Below are 17543 nucleotides of genomic sequence, written 5' to 3'. Positions count from 1 at the left end.
ACCCAGGAGCACCAAAACAAGACATAGGAATGTGAAGTCATTCTTTTTGAGATGCCAATCTTCTGTCTTCCCTGTCTTCTTGAAGGGTCATCTGGTGTTCTCTGGACATCAGTTCAGTAATGTGATAATTTACACACTAATATTCACAAGTTTTTACAGAATTTTATTAGAATGCTTAACCAAGACTTATAACAAATAGGGTATTTGCTTGATAGATAAAATAAACATATAGCCTTCATATTTACGATTCTTTTCACCACATATATACAAGGACTTTTTATAAAGCTACTAGAAAAGTCTGAGCTTAGCTGTTCTTCAGAAAGAATTAATCAATGCTCTCTATCTAGAAACACGGGGGCATGCCTAGGACTTAGTATCGAATATTTTCCTCCCCGCCACCACCTTTTTTTGTTCTCTTTTTATACATTGCTTAATTTTCCTCTGGCTCTAGAGGGCTTTTTGCCAAATACTTTCACAATGCCACCCCCCACCACAGTGTGTGTGTGTGTGTGTGTGTGTGTGTCCGCACGCACGTGTTGTTTGGGCAGCACCTACATCCTCCTTTATTTTTCATGTATTACTTACGCAATTTTTTTTGTTTTGTTTTGCAATTATTACTACAGGTTTCAGTTCCCAGGTTGGAAATAATACTTGGTTTGCTAACTGTTTCTATCATGAAGCATGAAACTTTCTGGCCTTCAGGGTACACATGTGACCATAGATCTGTCTCTGGTCTGCACCAAAAGCTGTCCTCTGGAGAACGGAATGCTTCTGTGGTTTCTGTTCAACTAATTCTTGGCATGGTTGCAGCCTCCACTTGGCCCTAAAGAAACTCTGTCACCAGGGTTTCCTGGCAAAGCGTGTCTGTGAAAAGCGTACCCCAAGGAAGCAACCCTCCTCTGCTGGTCCTTTTTGGTCTCATTGGTTTTAAATATCTCTCTCACAGCCCAGGGAGCAGCAAAGGGGATACTTTAGGAAGCAGCAGAAGCTCTTTTTATCTCATACTCTCCTCTGTCTGGGCATTGCTTATAAAATAACACTGAAATTTATAAAGTGCTATAACATTTGATTTATTTTTGATACACTGTTGGGTTGTATAGCAATAAAAATACAGCCAATGATGAGGCAACCTTCAATAAAACAATATTTTATTGCTGTAGAACTAGTGCATGTAAGCCTTACTCTAAAACCACTTGGTCTGTAACTCCAGGGAACAATGACAAAAGACATCAAGGTTACACCCTCTTGTGTTATATATAATTCCCCTTCATTAATTGATAAAAACTGTAAAAATGGGATTTTAGGATATCTTGTAAATACTCGATGTTACATAAGGGTTAGAGAAAAGAGAGAGGGGGAAAAAAAAACAACACTTGAAAGCTACCATAATTTGTGTTTATTTCCTAATATGGTGAGCACATATTTTGCATCTTGATTTTTTTTTTACTTAGTGTATGCCAGAAATATCTTCCATGCTTCTATGACGTCTTTATAACCATCACAGTTAATAGAAATACAGCTTTGTTTCCTTACTTCAGCAATGGAATTCCCTTTCATGACTCCATTTCTGAGTTACTCTAGTTGATACAGAATTATGAGCTCTCTCTTCTTTATCTGATACATTAAGAAGAATTATTGTTTTTTTCAGTCTATGGCTATAATGAAGCCATAGCCATATGGCCTTAGAAGCACTGAGGCGAAAAAGGCCATGGCAGAGCACATTAAGACATTTATTTTTAGTGTTATGCCTGCAACTGCAGAATCCCTTCCTGGTGTCTCAAGATGGCAGCACAACACTGGCCCATTCGTATCTGGGAGATGGTCACAGAGTCCTCTGCCCTCCAAATAACTTGCAAGAAATGACTTGGTTTCAGCCCTAGAGTTCCTAACAAAGACCAACATTTGCCAGGGAAACCAAAAAGCTGTAATGCACACTTGTTTGTCTTTCAAATCTTGCCTACATTTGAATGAAAGTGCTTGAAGGAAATCACTTCATTAATATTTTGGCAGAGCTAATTTCTGTTTGGAATGATATGTTGAATAATAGGTGACCTGGCAAGATGCCTCAACCAATATCCTCGGACAGTTCAGCCCAAGGCATCATTCATCATCCATGTAGGCTTTTCAGCTTGGCTGTTTTCCGGGGGGTGCTGAAGCATCGCTGACAGCTCAGGCAAGGTTCCCTGCCCATCATCCTCAACACAAACTGAGGTAGATGCAGATGCATAGGCGGGCAGAACTGGTGCTGTTAATCCACGCAGCAAGTAAATGGCATAGTCTCTAGCAATTGTATTAAGATTTTATATTGGATTGAGAACATTTGGAAACATTGTCAAGTCTTTAATGCAGTTAAGAATTGTTCCCCTAAAATCATAGTTCAAAAAATTTCTCTCCTAAGATCATAGACCAAAATTAATTTTAGATGAATAAAAGTGAAAGGCAAAAGAAAATTATAGTCATATAAAAAATCTAAAAGAAAATATAAACAAATGTTTATCTGATATTTGGATTGGGAAAGACTTTTAAAGTGTTTTTGTTTGACCGCACTCTTCACCACCTCTGACTTTTAAATTCTTAGCAAAGGAAAAATCACAAAGGATTTGACTAAATAAACATCAAAACTTCTATATGTCAACATTATCAACAAAATTAAAGACCATGAAAAAGCTGGTAAAATATATGCAACCAATATTACATTCTCAATAATCTTAAACTATAAGTAACTAATGAAATATAAATACCAATAATAATTCAATAGTTAAATATGTAAAGATCTTAAACATAATATTCACAAAAGAATTTTTTAAAATATCAGAAAAATGGGAAATAAGTGGACTTCCACTTCCCAGAAGATGGAGTAGATCTATTTTCCCTATTCCTCCACTAAGTGTAACTAAAAACCATGGACATTATACATATAAAACAAAGAACTCTATGAAAGGTGGACAGAAGGCGGCAGTCTGGCTAGAGACCTGGAAACTTAAGGGACAAAATAGTGATGAGTTCCCTAGGTTTTCTTTTGCCTCATTTCCTGGACTTGGAGCTGAAGAAGCTGGTAACCTGGAAACATCAACAGACATAGACAGATGAAGCCCAAACAAAAGCCTGCTCTCTTGCTCTTTCTAGGCAAGAGACCAGGAAAGGGGCAGCCTAGCAAGAAAGAGAAGTTTTAGATAATCATCACTCTGTTCTAGCCAAGCACCACACCAGAGAGGCCTAGTGGAGAGCCTAGATTTCCATTCCATCTCACAGTAATGAAGTGTCCCTTCTACTTCCAACTGGCGTGGCATCAGAGGATACTTGGTTAGAATCAAGGTTTCTGGTATTGCCCAGTAGTGGTGAGGACAATTCACCTCCGTGGTTTCAGTAGAGGTTACAGGGGAGCAGTAACAAGGCACTGCTGTCCCTCCCATCCTGGTAGGCATCAGTGGAGGAGCCAGAACTACTCCTGGCCCAATCTAACAGTAGCCAAGAGTGCGCCTGCTTAAGTGTCTACAGAGGCAGAGTGGGGAACCTGGACTTCCGTCGCTACCTGGCAGTAATGAGCAGCTCCCTTCCTTTCTCAGTGAGAGACTTTCTGTTTTATACGCCAGAGAAGTGTGAAAAGAAATTTTTAAAATAGGTAAAAACAGAAGCTTTAAATAAATCCAGAATCTTATAACTTAGCACCCAAAATGTCCAGGTTTCAATTAAAAATCATTTCTCATGCAAGAACCAGGAAGATCTCAAACTTCCTGAATGAAAAATGACAGTAGATATCACATCTAGATGACAGAGATGTTAGAATTCTCCGACAAAGATTTTACAGTAACAGTCACAAAAATACTTCAATGAGTAATTATGAACATGCTTGAAACTAATGAAAAAAATAAAAAGTGTCACAAGGAAATAGAAAATATAAAAAGAACCAAGTTGAAATTTTAGACCCGAAATACAAGACTGAAATCAAAATATTAGCAGAATGAAGTGGGCAGAGTAAAGAATCAGTGAACTGAAAGATAGAACAATAGAATAGAACCAATCTGAATAACTGAGAGAAAAATAGGCTGAAAAAATGAACAGTGCCTCAGGGACCCAGGAACTAAAACCAAAGGTCTCACATTGATGTCACTGGGGTCTCTAAAGAGAGAAGGAAGAAAGCAGGACTGAAAAAGTACTCAACAAAATAATGGCTAAAACTCTCTCAAATTTGTCAAAGGAAATAGAAGTATAAATTCAAAAAGTGGAGTAAATCCCAAACAGGATAAACCCAAGACACATCATAATTGAACAAAGTAAAGGCAAAAAATCTTGAAAATAGCACAAGAGAAATGACTCCTTACCTATAACGGGATGAACAATGTGAATGACTATGGATTTCTTATCAGAAACCATGAAGGCCAGATAGAAGTGGCATTTTCAAGCACTGAAAAAAAAGCAACTGTTAACCCAGAATCCTTGGATATCCATTGAAAATATTATTTAGGAATGAAGAATGTTCTCCGATAAGGGAAAACTAAGATCTTTTGTTGACAGTAGACTTAACCTTTATTTTTCAGCAATGCTTTTGTACAAGCATTTCCAGGTAGTGTAGCAACCAAGTGGGGTCAAGGTGATGGTGAGAACACCTTCTGGAATAGAAGTACAGGTTTCCTATGCAACATGGGTCCATGGACCCACAAAGCTGGTCTTTGGTTAGACATTAGAAAGGTCCATAACCTATAAATATTGTATGCACAACCTTGTTCCCCATGTGGATTTTTTTGAGGTGATAGTCAAACGTTTTCATAAGGTTCTCAAGGGGCTCAGAACCTAAAGATGTTTAAACCATAGCAATATCCCTAATGATAAGACCACTTATGTTGATCCCTTATGCTGGCTTAACTTCTTCAAAAAGTTTCATCCTCATTAAGTTAAGGTGGGACTTGGTAGATAACCTAGAGTAAAGAAAGCTGGAATTGTATCACTTAAATTCCTTATTAAGTATTCTGGTGAGGAAGTTGAAATATACTGACATAGAAAGCCAGTGAAGAGCCAATGAAGAAACCCCAGTGACAGGTGGCTAAAACAATTTAAGAACATTAGCAGGTTCTTAAATATTACACAGAAGTAATATGTGTTCCACTGCTGTACCCGCTCCAGTGTATGTGTATAAAATGAAAATGGCTAAAATCCGTGTTTGGATATAACCATGTGTGGCACAGAAACAGCCTATGTCAGGATGCAGGAGGTGAAGGTGACCTCTTTACATGAGCAACCTACAGAAATCTTGATTCAAGCTTTGGATTTCCATAAGGCATTGACCTAGGCATTTAAGCCAATCATATCTAAAGCTCAAAATGTAAAGAGGCAATAAAATATTTTTTAAAATCCTCTCAAGCAGGTAGTACCACAGAATCTCTGTACTTCACAATTTCCAAGTCTTCATTATTTGCTTTTACTCTTCTGAGGTTCCACATTAACAGTTTTGAAAAGATGGCTTCCTGATAACTCTGTCATCTCCCTTTCCAATTTCTGTATAATTTTAGTCTGTAGATGACATTCTTGTGGAGTTTTAGACAACTGTCACATTGTAGCCATCTGGCAGCCAGTGGAAGGAGCACAACTCTGACATTGTAAGATGATGCATCAGTGGTTAAAAACAAAACAAAAGGTGGCTGATGTTTATTGCAGCAGTCCCCAACCTTTCTGGCACCAGGGACTAGTTTCATGGAAGACATTTTTTCCATGGAACTGGGGGAGGGAGGTGGTTTGGGGATGATTCAAGAGCATTACGTTTATTGTGCAGTCACATCTCTCTGCTAATGATAATCTGTATTTGCACCATTCCCCAGCGCTAGCCTCACCGCCTCAGCTCCACTTCAGATCATCAGGCTTTAGATTCTCATAAGGAGCACGCAGCCTAGATCCCTCGCATGCGCAGTTGACAGCAGGGTTCACACTGATCTGACAGGAGGCGGAGCTCAGGTGGTGATGCGAGTGATGGGAAGCAGCTGTAAATACAGATGAAGCTTCGCTTGCTTGCCCTCTGCTCACCTTCTGCTGTGCGGCCCCCTTCCTACAGGCCATGGATCGTTACTAGTCTGAGCCCCGGGGAGTTGGGGACTGCAGGTTTATTGTAATGGAGCAGCATAAAACCTGACATTATTAACTAACTGCTATTCATAAAAGCATCCCCAAACTAAAGCATCCATTGCTATCGAAAATCATGTTTACTATCTAACTAGATGAAATATTTCAGCAACTTGCTTTTTGTGACAAAAATAAACAAAAATGGTAGACATTAAGTGATCATAAAATGCTTGTTTTGCTTTTGTAGCATGCATATCATAGATACCAGATTTTTTGTGTATGCTGATGTAATTTCCTTGCTTGAAATCTTTCAATGATTCTGCAAGACAAATCCAATCTCCTTAGATTGGACATGAAGCCCTTTGTAGTCCAGACCTAATCATCCTTTAATTTCCACTATCCTCAGACACTAATTTTGTATCCTACTCATGGAGAAATACCTGGTAGGTCCCTGCATGCTCATACTTTTCTCTTTCTCATTTCCCTGTCTCTGTTCATGTGTTTTCTGATACTTGAAAAGCATATTACCTATTGTTCACCTGAAAATTTCTCCTTCAAAACTCAAATTTTCCCAAACTCTCAAACACACCGAGAAAATTTTTTTCCTATGTTCCTGTAGTGTACATCCATTTTATCATTTCTAATGTGTGGATAGTAAAATAATTTATACATCTTTCCCAACCCCATTTGCTTATTTAAATATATGGTAGGCTCTGTTCTGGGAAATATGGCAGTCATAGTAATATAATCATATTATATTAATCAGGGTCTAAAATAGAGAGTACTTTGAGTGTTCACAACACAGGGGACTTAACACAGGGTATTGGTAATTCAGATAACGGAGATTAGAATCCAAACAGGGCCCAGAGAAGCAGCCCAGAATTTAACAATATCAGGGAGCCACTAGCATCCCAAGACTGTAAAGGCTGAAAAGGTAGTGTTACAAGGGTGCAGGGGACTGGGTCACCCTTCAGAGACTGAACCATGGTGACCCGCCTGTGAGAACCAGCTGGAGCCATGGAAGAGAAACAGCTTCTGCTGGAGAGGACACCAGAGGAACAAACTGAGGGAAAATACCTGGCTGCTCCCTTCTCCTGTTCTTCACTTTCCTGTTAGTGCTTCCCATTGTTCTAGTCCATTTGGAAGCCCGCTGAGAAAGGAGCATGAGAAATATAGTCTGTAGGCTCAGCTCCCCCAGTGATTCGGAGCAGAACAGAGGAAGAGCGCAGAATGGAACTAAAGGCAAAAATGCCCAGGACTGGCACCATGGTGAACAAATCAGAAAAAATTTCTCTGCCCTCATGAATAGCATGACCATTTCCTCCGATTTCATATCTGTATTCCAAACTCCTTATATGGTGATTGCATGTAATAGGTACCCAATATACATCTTGGTTGTCTTAATTAATGAAAGAAACAAATAATACAAAATAAATAATCTCCAAGATCTCCTGGTTCCCTCCACTACTCTGACAAACTGCTTCATGAGAAAACACTTTGAATGACAGCTTTATCACATAATAAATAGAGTATAGCTTCCGCTTCACTCATGGCTATTTGAGTTCTATATAGACACTGTATTTTCTGTGGTGTTTTGCTTTAGACTTCATAAATCTGATACCATGCCAAGGGTTTACGGTCCTGAGGATTATCAATGTCACTGTGTTCCAGATGATGTGAATTGTTGTGACAATTTCTAGGTTCTGTTGTATTTTTCAGTACACATCCTCTCCCAACAGCCCTCTTGCAGATACTGTGTTTAACACTCTGTGAGCAGAGCACTGGATTTACCTGCTGCAGCCTGGGCAGAGGATGGGCACCAGAATTGATCTGAATCTCTTCCGGAGCAGACATTTCCAAGATTCTGTGAACTTGCTGGCAAAATTCTCCAAGTGATATGAGTAACAATTTAGATCAGTAGCTGTTCCTCTTATTACCATAAGGATTTTCTCACTATCAAGGCTGTTTTCTGGGCCATTCTAAATGCCAAAATTAGTTCAAAGAACATGGATGAAAACATTTCATGAACACTGTGTACAAAGTGACTCAGTTCAGTAAACATTTTGGCATGTTGATTCTGTGCTTGGAACTGTGCTGAACTGAGGGTGAGGGAGACAGAACCACACAGCAGTTAACAGTGTGAGCTCGAGCTACATGGCTTTGGTTCCACCATTCACTGACTATGTGACCTTGGACAAATTCCTGTGCCTTCTGCCTTAGCATTTTAATACGTAAAATGAAGATAATAATGGCATCAACCTCAAAGATTATTGTAAGTATTAAATAAAGAAAGGTGCATGGAATGGTGAGAGCAACGCCTTCTACACAGTGTTTGTAATCAACATCAGCATTCTTGTTAATAAGCACTGCAGAGACTATACACTGCGGAAGGGCAAGGATTGAGGGCCCTTCATCTTGTGTCCACCCAGTCTCACAGAGCACTTTGGTCACAGTAACTATTTACATTTTTTTTAGTTATATTCAGATGGAGTGAAATACCTCAAGGTGCTTACTATATCCTATTAGGAAATGCCCTAATTTTCAGCCTTGATTCATTTGGTCCAGACACATTGGCACTACACCCAGCATCTCAGCCTCTAGGCTGCCTCCTGGCTCTCTCACTCGCTGTGCACCTTCAATTTGAATTTTAGGGTAATTGGAATTCTAGAGGAGGGTGGAGAAGATAAAAGAAGCAAACAGAGACAGGAAAGGTAAATTCAAAGTAAATGGAGAGTATGCCAAAGACAGACACAAATCCAGGCACTGAAAGGGAATAGAATTGATGGACTCTATACTCTTTTAATCCCAGCACACTCTAAGTGTTTCTGATCTCATGTGGGCTCTCATGTAGTTCCCCTTACTGAGAAGGCCTTGCCCCCTCCTTCTTCCAGGCACCCAAATCCTAATTATCCTTTTCTGTTCAAGGACGTGTTTCTGCTGGAGGCCACAGGAGTATTTTCCCTGAAATTATGTCACAGGATATAATTCCCTGACGGCTTGAATAGGTATGGCTTAGAGGCTTCCAAATTTGATCTTCTTTTTTTCATTTATTAATTCATTTCTGCATTGGATAACTAGCTCATTTATCAACGTAAACTGAATGCCTACTCTGTAGCAGACCCTGGGCTAAGGCACATGAGACAGCCGAGGAACTCTAGGGCCTTGACTGCAGAAGACACAAAAACACATCATTGTAAATGAATAGTTATTAATATATTAGTGAGAAAACTTTAAACAAAAGTATATAACAGGGCTGTGTGAGCAAAAAAGTAGGAGTGACTAAATGATATTTGTACAGGTATTTTTGGCTATATATCCCGTCTTCCTCAAACCCTAACTTTCTCATTCTCTTAACACTCAATTAACTGGTCAGTTTACCCATTCAATAATTATTTATTGAGTACTTGCTATATGCTGAACTTTGCAGAAATCTAAAGTATAAATGATGTTTCTTTCCACCTAGGACATTACAAAATATTAGGGAGAGAAAAAAAAAACACTCACATAGCACCTCTAAACAACACAGGCTACAGTCTTTTGAAAAGAGTTCATGGAGGAGATGGAGCTTAGCTTGGGCCTGCAGATTTGGACAGAACATTGGTACTTGGAGGATAGAGGAAAAGGGCGGATAACTTGGGAGCCTTTTGAGAGTGAACAGGCTCACGGTGTGTTGATGAGATATAAGAAAAAAAGAAAAATGATTGAATTCAGGGTGTTCGGATGAGGGAATAATAGGAGATAAGGTTGGACTGATGGGAGAGGTCACATTAAGTAGGGCCTGAAAATCCCAGAAAGAACAGTCTAACTCATTAGAGTATCTAGTGTATATTCTGTGCCTGGACCCCATTCTGCACTTTCTGGGAAAACAAAAGGCTAATAAATGAATTATAGGCTTTCTTTGACAAACTGAATACACTAGATAGTTCTGTTGTGAAGAGTTGATATCTTGCAGCCTGGACTTAATATTTTACTCCTTTTCTTAGCTACCTTTATTAAATGTCAGTTGCTGTCACTGCCTTTAAACATTTTCACTTTGATCTCTCGGTGGTTGTTGGGTCTACTGGTGGTCACATGGAAAATCATGCTGGTGGCCTGGATTCCTAAGTTGTGCTCATGTTACTCTTTTGTCTGCCACTCCTAAGATGATGACACCTAGTCAACGGTGTCACAACCTAATACGAGCCAACCTTTCACCTTGTCACCTTCCAGACCAATGTTTTTGAAAATATGTCAACAGCACATATGCCTTGAGTACAGTCGTGCAGGGGTGGCTGTGGGTAGACGTGTGGCTATAGTCATGCTGAGGAACATGCTTATTTATATAGACAAATAAAATAAAAAATAGCAGACAAATAAACATAATTTTTTGACCTGAATAGCTGGATGATTTAAAAGGTAAAAAAAGCAGCAGAGCTATGGAGAAAACCAAGCAAGTGACTAAGTGATGGGCTTCAGAGAAGAGACAGAATTGCCTTTGAGATTTTAAGGAAAGAGTATTAAAATGAACTGACCTGACAGTGAGAATGGATAGAATGATTCAAATCAAAAGGAAACAGGGTGAGGAAAGGCTTAAAATTAAGAGAGTCCAAGGCTTGGTAGATTTGGAAACTAATGGGGACCCTAGCTTGGCTAAAATTAAATGACAGTCAAGGTGATTTTGTCATACATGAAAAAAGTTGGAAAACTGTTTAGTTTCTTCCTAGGGTGTTAAATGCTATGCTAGGATGTGTGGTCAGTATAATAACGGAAACCACAGGAACGTTTGTGTAGGACAGAACCTTCGCAAGGTCTTCAGGGCTCAGTGAGAGGTTTACTTTCGTGTACCTACCCTATAATATCGTGCATTATACTGGATTGCAACTGCCTCTAATAAATACTCTCTTGGAGTCTGTCGGTTCTTTCAGGGCAAGATCTACTTGCCCTAACACCTGTCAGAGCCCGGTACATATCAGAGACTAAAAAGTGTTTTGAATAAATAACTGAAAATATTAGAGTTGACAAATACTGCAGCAGTCCATGGGAGCCAAGGATATCTTAGATGCAGACTTGACTGTTCTTAGGGACACAGTGGATGGGATGGGCAAGGGAAATGATTTTTTTTTTTTTTTTTTTTTTTTTTTTTGAGACAGAGTCTCACTGTGTTGCCCGGGCTAGAGTGCCGTGGCGTCGTCTTAGCTCACAGCAACCTCAAACTCCTGGGCTCAAGCGATCCTCCTACCTCAGCCTCCCGAGTAGCTGGGACTACAGGCATGCGCCACCACGCCCCGCTAGTTTTTTCTATATATTTTTAGTTGTCCAATTAATTTCTTTCTATTTTTAGTAGAGACGGGGTCTCGCTCTTGCTCAGGCTGGTCTCAAACTCCTGAGCTCAAACAATCCACCCGCCTCGGCCTCCCAGAGAGCTAGGATTACAGACGTGAGCCACCGTGCCCGGCTGGGGAATGATTTTCAACCTGGTAACTTTGGGAAGAGAGGCGCCTCACACAGAAATAAGGTAATTAGTAAGAGATCAGGACTGCTGTTTGATGGGAACATGTGCTGGCACACTCTTCCAAGTGCTCATTTTCAGAATTCTGCAAGCCGAAATAGCGTGCCTGATCCCTGTAAACAGATGGCATCACACAGTAACTACAACACAAAATCAATATGCTTATGAAATTTAATGTTTGACTACACGTTTTTAAAAACCTCTGTATATTAAAAGGTAAACTGTGCATCTGTCAGATGTTTTCTGAATGTCACTATGCAACTTAATATCTTGCCTCAGGTCCAATATACAACCAGTCTCTTTCACTCACAAGGAATTAAGGAAAACTCCCATAGAGAAGATGGAATAAAAGTGGTGGATCTGTTAATCATTACATTGTTATAGTATGGAGCTCAATTGTAATTCTGCCCTGTTACTCCAGGGCCAGGTCATCCTGGTTGAGTGGAAGTGGAGAAAGTATTAAAGAGCTAATGAAACTGTGATCACCTTCAGTCAAAAGTGGCTGGACTCGCTCTTTGTCACTTCCTTTAATAATACTGATAGAAATATAAGATATTATTTAATTACGAGGCTTTGAGACATTAAGCACTGTTTAACAGATTAAATTTATGGAATTAAGCATAACATTAGCCGAGAGAGATTATTAGTTGTGGTAGAGCGTAATCTTCAGGAATGCAATGTTTTACACGAAGAGCCCTAGAAATAGTAATAACTATGAATCAATGCTCCAAGAGAACTACAAAATGTTTCAGGAATTTAGAGCAGAGAGACATCTTTTATGGTTGGATGATCTAGGAAGTATTCAGGTACTTGAGAGTATGTGAACTTAACCTTGAATTATCGGTAGATTTGCAACAGGCAGCAACTCAAGGAAAAGGATTCCACATAATAACCTGCAGAAAGCCATACCACTCCAGGGCTGCTGTATATCAGAACTAGAAAATTGACTATGCTGTAAGTCTACAATTATTAAGAAATATGTATCCCAAAAGTTAACCAGGAAACACATAAAGAATAGAAATGTTCCCAATTACACAGCTGTAAAAATTAAGCTAGATGTCACACAGTAGAATGTGTAATAAAATTCAGGTTAGTTACAATTTATACCATGTTAGAAGAATGTAATGTCTTCGGAAGGAAACTTATTTTCCCATTGACTTATAATTATTGATGTGCTTAATTTCATCACTGATTTATTTTTATTGGTAATGGATATTAGTAATATACCTTAAAGTATCTCTTGTATGTCAAGTAGTTAATGACCTATAAATGAACTCTTAAGTATGCGAGGGAAGGAAACTCATTATTTAAAGTAATTATTTAGCAAAGCAATGATCCTTTGGCTATGCAAACTACTGACATTAAATTATAAATTTGTAAGTATCTAGTTTTATATTTCATCCTGGGACCTCAAAATGACCTTCCAATCCAGGTACTGCTTGATCTAAAATTAAAATGAAAATATATACTTGAAGGGTGAGAGAGAGTAGATGTTACCAACATCAAGGGATTCCTATGTTTTCCTGCAGGAGCTGGAACCCAGGATGATGGTAGTAGCATTGGCTTGTTATGCCCCCACCATGGGTATTTATTTACATTCATGAATATAGTATGAGCCAATGAGAAAACATAGTCCAAAGAATTTCAGCTTTAATGCCACTTTATCTGAAGACCATCTTCATCAGATAGATATTTATAATTGTGTGTGTGTGCCTACTTGAGTGCCAAACATTTATTAGCTACTGGAAATAATCCATGCATGGAGGAAGGGTAGACAGGGAAAAAGAACCAGGCAAAGCAATAAACCTTTTCAACGCTGCATGCCAAGTGAGATAGATGAGCTATGGTCAGATACTTGGAGATTTAGGATCATGTGGGCCCAAATGGGAATAGGCAGATTCAGAGTTAAAAGTAGTAGAAGTTGGAGATAGGGAGTGGGACAGAAAGAGAAGGTGTGTGAGAGGATCTATTCTTGGACCTGCCAAGAATTCAGTGGGCTTCCAATGCTGAGTGTAAGGTGGTGGTGAGAAATAAGGCTGGGGAGGGGACAGAGGGAGGCAGGGGCCAGATCATGAAGGGTCATGAGTAAGAGGCTTGTGAGTAGTTTTTACTGAGTGAAAAATAGACATTCTGTCTCAAGAAAAATAAATAAATGAAATAAAATAAAGTTTCTCAGCTATAAATGTATCACGAGTAAAAAATCATTTATTATGAGAATGTAAACTTAGCTCTTCATAAATATTTACTATTAATATGTTTAGAGAACCATATTTATTTATAAACCAAGGTTTTCCTCAGTTAATGAGATGCATTTTATAAAAAGTGGTTCCTTAAAAATCATTTTTCAATTACTAATCAGATCAGAAATTCTTAGAAAATTCATGACTGTTCATTTGAAATGCTCCTTTTGTGATTATACCCGGATGTTATAAATAGAGCATACATACAAAATATACAAGAATTTCTTCTTTCAAGCCTATGCTTCTTGACAGAATTTGAAATTAAAATGGCATTCCCACGACCAATTCAATCTATTGCAAATATATGGGGAATACAGCAAGGGTTTTTTCTTTATTACACTTATTTTAAAAGTATTCTAAAAATAAAAGGGGATACACCATTTTTAGAGTTTGTTGAGACCTTAAAATACATAGTCCCCAGAAGCAAGATTCATCAACAGAAGAATCTAAGGCCTAACCGAGTTTTCAAAATAGTGCCCACATATACGGTACTTGTTGAACAAATTCAGATTTATTGAAAGTAAACATTTACATTGGCTACAATGTTAGAACTATTACAAAGCTGGATATAAGAGGCTTAAGTAGCAATAGAAAGCAAGTGCAATAAAAAGTGAATAGAGAAAATATTTGGCCTCAGTGATCTCTTGGCAATATTTACATTATGTACATATTGTTAAATATTTATAATAACTCTAAGGCACCAAAGGCTAAATAGCAGGTTGCAATACTATTCTGTGCACAGAAATCAGGAAATTTATTGTAAAGAAGGCTGTATAGTTAAAGAAACATAGGTATATCTTAATGTTTACATAAAGGAGTGGCTGCATTTTTTAAAATCTCAAATGATACATTAAATATTGGGCAGATTGAAGAAATTATTTTTAGAACATTAAATTATATTGACTATGTAAATAAGCACTATTTTTTACTGACTTGCTGGTAAATGTGTAATGTAATCTATTCTTCAACACAGCTTTTTCACACTCATGGATATGTTTTGTCTAAAAACTACTTGAAATTCTTTTGACCTACAAAAACTTATCCTAGTATTTCATAGTGTATACAAAATTCCCAAGAAAAATTTACTAGGTAATAATATACGTCAAATCTATATATAATCTGAAAAAAATTTAGCAGGCATTAAATGCCAAAGTACTTGAATATTCAGTCTGCCATTTTGGCATAGCAGTTGGGTATTTTAATTGTTTAACTCTCTAGAGTGGTCGATTGTGGCTTTAAGTGAATGGACATAAAATTGGCCCATGTAGAAAACCGATATCAAAATAAACTAATTAATTTCAAATTTTGTAACTTGAAATCCTTTCAAGTAACTCATTGGGTGTTAACTATGTCATTCATCACCAGTGACTGAAATATCCATGTTACTGCATTGTCCAAAAGTAACTGACAATATCTATGTCCACCATGATCTTAATTGTTGAATTATTTGATGACTTCTGCTTGTAAAATTTTATTTTTTCCTTACACTAGAAACCCAATTTACCTTAACAAACAGTCTATCATTTGTCTTGAGGTAGTGTTACAATGAAGAATTCAACAGGACAATAGACATTGTAATGTTTTTAAAATGTGCTTCAAATGCCACGATGAAATCCGTATTTATTTAGATGGTCCAAGGTTGAGTGGCATTTTATGGCATATTAAGTTACTATCTGATGAAGTCATCCAGACTCGTTAACAAGGAGGATGAGTTTTTCCTTAAAACTTTCTGAAACCCCATGCCCTAAGGCAAGTTATAGTTTTTCCAATATTGTTATTATATAAAGTACTGCTAAAATTCTTTCAGTTATTTAATGATTCGTAGACTTGCATATTACAGATTTTCTTTCTTTTAGCAAAGGGGAGAAAAATTGAGGAATTTCTTTTCTAAACTCAGATTTTTCAATGGGAAACATTTATAAAAGCATTAAGAGTAGTTTGGGATGGTTTCTTATACTACATAGTATTTGATAGTAACTTTAAAAATGTGACACTCAAAATTAAATTTTAAATTGAAAAACCATCCTCAAATTCAACATATGACTGAGATTTACTGAGCAACAAACATAAAATTCATTCCAACATAGTGCACTCAAAGCGCCTTACCATAATGCATTCTACAGCACTAGATTATTTGTGTATTACTTTTTTCATTTATTAAATGTTCACTCATTTTCTTCTCTTTTTTATACAGTGAAAGAGGACAAATTATTCATAGTGAAATGTTTACAAAATCAGTAATGCAAGAAAAAGCAGAACTAATAAATTAAGGTATCATTTTCCCTACTTCAAGAATGAAAATAAATGATTGCCTTTGCTCAGTGGGTTAATATCTACTAGTAATGACCATATAATTAATAAAACTATGACAAAGTATCAGTGAACAGATTTCAAATGATTATAAAAACACAATGCAATATCAAATGCTTAGAACCATCAAAAAAAGTCAAAAGATAATATTTTAATGGGTGACTGAATCAAAGCAAGATAACAGTGTTTAAATTTCTGAATTATAAGGACCAGCTTAGATTTTTGGAATCATGATATTCATTTACTAATGGTATTAATTGAAATTATATTCTTTAGAAATACAGATAAGCATCTTCATCAGTATATTATAGTATCCCTAATTTCAGAAAGTTCAATTAAAAGATTGACTTTCCTTAGAATATTTGCTTACAAAGGTTCTGATACAATTTTTGGAAACAAAATCTGTCATTCAGCATTGTAAAACAAGTCAATTAATTGTCATCAGAAGACATTTTATTATCATAAAAGATGCCTATTGCTTTGTAATATTTAGTAGGTATTGAGTTATCAACTACTCTCCTTCTTTAGATAGGTGAATCTGCTGTTATTCTTAAGTTGGCAGTAGAAGTTATAATTATGCCAGTTTCTCTTCCCCTAATCAATCTGCCTTGAGTCCTACAAATTATCCTTCCAGTTCAGATTCTAAATATTCCTTACAGATCACTCAGCTGTTAAGTAAAGCCATAATGGATCAGGGTCAGTGGCTTTAAAATTATGCTTGGGGCATTCTGCAGAGTTTTTTTGGAGGTGCCTCAGTGGTCCTAGTGGCCAAACAGGTGGGGTTCCAAGATCCCTAGTCACAAATCCTGGCATTAGGTCTTCACGTTTATGTCACATATACAATGCCCCACAAAATTAAATTGAAAAAAGTAATTTGTTACTTAAAAATTTTTTAAAAATATAGTTAAAGGGATTTGGCAGACCTGGGGTGTCTTGGCAGAAAGAAGCAAGTGGTCCTCTCGTTCCACACCAAGTCACAAAACACTAAATAGGGTATTATATCTTGGCCCTAACATGATAACATATTCCTCAGTCTAGCCCTGAGTTCAGAGGCACAAGTCAAAACAGACCAACGTATTAAGTAGATACTATCAAAATGATTAATATCTCAACCACTTCAAGCCTATTTTTGCAGAAATAAGTGGCACATCAATTATGTACAAACTACCAAAACAAATGATCAGTAAATACTTTCTAAACTGCAACCCTTAACAATGTGTATGACCTTTTTTCTGACCTTTTATGCCAGACAAAGGAAATAAACACAGAAATTATCACATTATACTTGCAAATGACTATACATTTTTATTTTTTTCTACATAAATTAAAATCAGATACGAGCCTTGATTCAGGGTCTGAATAGAGTGGCAGACTCACTAATTAAACTGCTTTCATGAATGGCCTTATTCCAAAGACATCGTGTGGGAAAATAAACACTGTCAATTAAAACTTGA

The sequence above is a fragment of the Propithecus coquereli genome, unplaced genomic scaffold (genome assembly GCF_000956105.1).
Source record: "Propithecus coquereli isolate 6110/MARCELLA unplaced genomic scaffold, Pcoq_1.0 Scaffold47, whole genome shotgun sequence".
Classification (NCBI taxonomy): Eukaryota; Metazoa; Chordata; class Mammalia; order Primates; family Indriidae; genus Propithecus; species Propithecus coquereli.
The sequence above is the reverse complement of the archived record's forward strand: the minus strand, read 5'-3'. Positions refer to the sequence as shown.